We start from the raw sequence: 5277 nt of genomic DNA, 5'->3' as shown, positions 1-5277 counted from the left end.
CTAAACAAGAGAATTCACCTTTCTTTACCAAAGAAACAAGTTTAATAGTTATTATTATTAACACTATTAGTAGGTGTACCTCAAATGATAATTAGACACTCTACATTATAAACTTAAAGAATTCCTTTTCAATTTGTGATAGCTATTTAGTTATTAATTAGACATTTGAACTCTATTGAATATATCACACGCTTATACCATTATCTAAATGTGGTAAAAGAAAGCCAATACATGAACAAACTATATGCTCACACTATATTGATAAATGAACCCTACATATTAATATCTCAGCAACAAAATCTTCTAACTAATAGTAAATTAACAATAGTAGCATTAAACTAATAAATGACTAGAACCTGATTCCCATTACTTTCATTATAAAGAAAGATGTTACTACTATACACAACTTAGATGAATTGCTGATTCCCAATTATAATCTAATTACATAAGCACCTTCATACACCGCATATGTGTACTTGATGAATCATGAATGTTATGATTACTTAGATGTACATTGACATATTGATCTTGTACTCTTGAAAGACATGACGAAGCTCAAGGCTATAACTCATCAGGAGATATATGGGCCTCACTTGTAATTAAATCTAACTCTTAGTATTGTGCTTCGCCTTAATTATCTATTGTGTGTAACTACTAATCAAATTAACGTCTACTTTCTTCCAAAGATTAGCTTTTACACAATTAATCGCAACTTCATCATTGAGTAGTTATTCCAATACAACTTCAAGAACCTAATATCTATACACATGACAAACACGCACTATTGTTAATTTGTTACATATTCAAATACATGCCCTACAAATTGTAACTAAGTACACCATAATCTCCTAATTAATCCCCAACAACCTACCATTAGCAAAACAAAAACCGATATCTTGGGGAACAGCGCGCAATGCGCGCGGGTCCACAACTAGTAGTAATAAAAAAAAGCCAATAATGATGGAAAGCAACAAATATACTTTGGTTGTGATTGTTTTCCTAGTTTAAGCATTAAAGGCAATGCTTTGTTTACGTTTGGAGGAGCGTTCCTGTGCTTTTGTGTATTTGTTTGTGTGTTTGTTGAATAAACTTGGGGGAGATGGCACTTTTATATGATTATTGGTGACTTCTTAAGTTGGTTTTTGGGAGATGGCCACTCTTTTGCTTCACTCAGGAAATACCACCAAATTTTTCAAATTTTCACCCTACCTATACCCTAAGCCATGACATTACAACCCAATAAAGTCCTTTAGACCCTAGAGGGTTGAGTCTACAACCGGTGGAGGGAGATGGTTTTCAAGCCTATAGAGAGGGATGTGTATAGCTAAGACGTCGGGATAACCTTCTCATGTTTTTCATTTCTTTATATTTTTTCGGTTCCTTCGAGGAATCATGAGAAGCTAACTCGAGGTTGATTTGAAGCTAGTGGAGAGAACGTTGTTAGAATGGTGGGGACGAAGGTAATTGTGTCGTGTGAGTTCTCTACGCTTAGCATATTCTATGTTTCAATCAACCTTGGATATCTTGAAACGTGCATCCCCTTGGTTATTTAGAAAGTTTTGCATCCATTTGTGCTTGATCATTTGCAAAAGTCCATTCATGAGCATTTGTTCTTTTTCTTTTTATTTTTGATTTCATTTTCATGCTTTGCCTCATTTTGTTTTGAGAGTTATAGGTTAAGCTCTTTAGGAAACCCTTACGAGAACATCACTCGTCCTCTAGGGCAATGTAGGGGTTTAAATTGGCTTGTCACTAGCTAAAAGGTGGCTGTGATTCCTACGTTAGTGAGTTAGGTATACGAGATCTCCGCTGCAGGAGGCGCCCAACCACTAAGCATGACGCTCTACGAGAAACAAAAAATAAAAAGAGGTTAATATCCGAACGTCAAAAGAAAAATAAAATCAAAGAAAGAAAAATACGAATCGGGACAAAAGCTGAAAAAGGAGTCATCCTAGGCGCAACAAAAGCCTAGTAGAAAACCCAGGCAGCACCAGCTGCTCCGCGGGATTACCAAGGATTGCCTGAGCTCAGTCCTCGGTAGAAAGTAGGTCCGGACGCAGCATCCGGATCAGGGTCTGCAGGAACCAAAGGCTCCACGAACAAAAACTGCCAAACAACGGGCTCGCCTAAAAGCCACGCGTCTGTCCGATGAATCAAGAAGAGACCCTAATAAAGTGCCCGGAAATGACAGCGAACGTTGCTTGCTTGGACAACCGCTAGGATCCCCACGACTAAGCCCCAAGGGCGAAGGTCAGCCTGCAAAATACATCATCATGTAAACGAATGACCAATGAATAATAATAGTATGAATGTAAGTTGCAAACCTATACTCACCGACGCACAAGTTGCCGAGAGAATCCTCTGGCGAAATTCACCGGCTTCAGTAGCTCGTATCTTCCCTATTCTGACCAAACTGTGGCCAATAGGGAAACGAGTCGGCCCGAGCGTCCAGGGGGCTAGAAAAGGAAGGTACGAATACCCCCATGCCTAAAGAAGCAAACAAAATAAATAAGATTAGCTTAAGAGTCGATGGGAAAGATTAAAAAAAAAGAAAAAAAAAAAGAAACATTCCTCAAGAATACGACCATGCCATGAAATGGAGATCCGGGGCACCTCAGTAGCTATCGCGGAATCCATCACTCGTGTCATCTTGCCTATAGCAGTAAGCATACGAGGATACGACACCTCCGCCCGATTCAGGTTACCCACCTTCCCTAACTCACTAAGGCATGTGAGTAACCCGATAGCGAAACGTTCTCCCCGATCACACAAAGCAGTGACGGAAAGAACGTGAGCAATGTATATCCGAGCCAACTGTTTAGGAGTACACTGCCGATCCACCTCATCAGCCAAAAACTCGTCGGCAAGAACCAAGTAAGGACAAGATTGCATATACACATGTAGGGTCGCCTCAAGACGATCCCCCACAAGATCACACAGTCTCTCGTCTGACCCCTTTATGTTCCCCAAAACCACGGGCTCGCCTTCAAAAGGAAAACTCGTTATCATAGATAAGTCGTAAGGGGTAACCATCATCTCTCCCCACTGAAAGTGAAAAGTGTTGGTGGAATCCCACCAAAACTCCAACAACCCGGGGAGAAAAGCTAGTGACGCAGGCTGACTCGACAAATCCCGAAGAGCTGCCAGCTAGAAACTGACCCCCGAAAGCTCAATCACCTCATTCACTGCCTCGGGTAGAGAGTTATAACGACCTCTCAAGTCGTAAGAACTTATAGGCGCATGTTAGGCTCACTCCAAAACAAAAGAAAAGAAAAAAAAAAGAGAAGAAAGAAAACTCAATTATGACGGGAAATAATGAAATAAAAAAAATAAAATAAAAAAATAAAAAACAAACATGAAACACTTACTATGCCGCGCCGACCCTGAATCGAGACATGGTGATCCAGGTCCCATTTAAGGACATGTGGATCCCAGTTGGGAGGAGCCTCCCAAACCAACTCCTCGTGACGATGTCTATCAGCATCAACATGTCGCTCTCGCCCTTTCTCACGAGCATGTGTCTTCCTCTTTCGAGGGTGAACTACCTCGTCAGGAACTTGTCCCTCTAAGATGTCCTTGGCATCCACAAACAGAGGAGAATCCATGCATGCTACGAACAATCAATCGATGGAATTTAAAAAAAAAAGTCACACGGTTAAATATGTTTTCTAGATCCTAAAATGTTACCAAAAAAACATAAGTATAATTTTTTGACCCATTTCGGCAGCATAACGGCTGCAAAAGGGCAAAAATACAAGTGAAAAACCACCCAATACTTGGGGGTTATGACACCTGCAATTGAACTGAGTAAATGGGGGCTTAAAAACCCAACAATCCAACCTATACCAGTTCAACTAATCATTCTAAAGTCTTTGTTTCATAGAATCTTAAAAGTTAATAGTTTATGGATGAATAATAATCAAACAAATATAATTATCATCAATCAAATAATTATTTTGTAACTTGAAAAATGGCAAAAATAAAAAATCAAACATTTCACGCATTTTTCTTGAGCTCAAAATTTTCAAAACATGATTCATGAGCATAATTGTAGTCATAACACTATAATTCATCTCATAATCAACAAGTATAACAAAATAAGCGAGCAAAAACAACAATTCGCACTTAAATATCAAGGGGAGAGTGTGAAAACGAACATAAACCAAAACATGCTCATACGAGATTCAATACTTAACCATTTTTCATGAAATTTGTTGCAAAACACTCCTTAAACATAGCGTAACAATGTAGAACAAACAATTTAATGAATTATGGACCAGATCAAAAACCCCCAAATTCAAAAACTAGGAATCTTCGGTTCGAAATCCTTTAATTTTGACCAAAATCCGCGAAAATAAAAAGCAAAACTTACATTGGATCATGGAAAAATGGAACTGGAGGCAAGATTTCCTTTCTTTAGCTTCAAATGGAGGAAAAAACCAAGCTTTGTAGAGAGAGAAAGGGTCTAAAATGGTGAAAATGGCGATGAGCTGCGGAATTGCGCTCTTCGCTTCTTTTTTTACTGATTTAAATGTCGCGCACAACCCTGAAAGTTGCGCGTGACATCCCACCACAACTCTGAACCTTGTCCATGCTTGCAGCGCGACTTCTAAAGTTGCGCATGGATACTGGTCACTTAAAAGGTCGGTATCCGGATTTTGATCTGTTTTGAATTTTTTCTTATAGTTTAGTGCGTTGATAAACGTAAAACGCGCGGATTTTCAAAATCCTTTTATTGCTTTGCATTTTGTAGTTTGTTTTCTTCTTTAATAGTTTTTTAATTGCATCATCCTATATGCACACCGTTCTTTGTGCCTTCCCAGCATACGTTTTGGATATTTTCTCGGAAGACGACGAAAAAATATCACGTAGTAGTGCTTTATGTAAAAGATCTCATAGATAGTGTGGCATTTTTCTTGTACTACCCTTTAAGAAATGCCACATTTTAGTATTTTTGTTGTTACTTAACAAAAATACCGCATACATACAGCGTAAAATTGTATGGCGTACATACAACGTAAATTTGTATGGTGTACATGCTGCGTAAAATTGCACTAGTAATGTGATCTGTCTCTCGTTAAAACGATAGAACCTTTTTTTAGGCGTTAGCTTAACGAGTCGACAAAGTGCGTCGACCATCGGGGCATTGACTACCCCCGTTGGAAGCAAATACGGTTAGCTTGAAAACGATCTTGCTTCACCAAATAGTTAGGGTGTTCGTCCACCCCATGTATAAAGAGCGATCCCTACTGAAGCTGCACCCCATTTAGACACGTG

At 39.0% G+C, this 5277-nt stretch overlaps 1 long non-coding RNA gene across 1 annotated transcript; it reads right to left on the bottom strand.

Annotated features, from left to right (window-relative positions):
• Positions 1 to 687: 687 nt before the first annotated feature.
• Positions 688 to 4985, bottom strand: LOC110706233. The gene is made up of 3 exons (XR_002508280.1): positions 4373 to 4985; positions 2335 to 3610; positions 688 to 2256 (listed from the first exon to the last, which is right to left on the bottom strand). It is a non-coding gene; the product is annotated as an uncharacterized LOC110706233 (long non-coding RNA).
• Positions 4986 to 5277: the final 292 nt, after the last annotated feature.

Source organism: Chenopodium quinoa, unplaced genomic scaffold, assembly GCF_001683475.1.
Source record: "Chenopodium quinoa cultivar QQ74 unplaced genomic scaffold, ASM168347v1, whole genome shotgun sequence".
NCBI lineage: Eukaryota > Viridiplantae > Streptophyta > Magnoliopsida > Caryophyllales > Amaranthaceae > Chenopodium > Chenopodium quinoa.
Note: the sequence above shows the minus strand (reverse complement) of the source record. Positions and strands in the feature narration are given on the sequence as shown.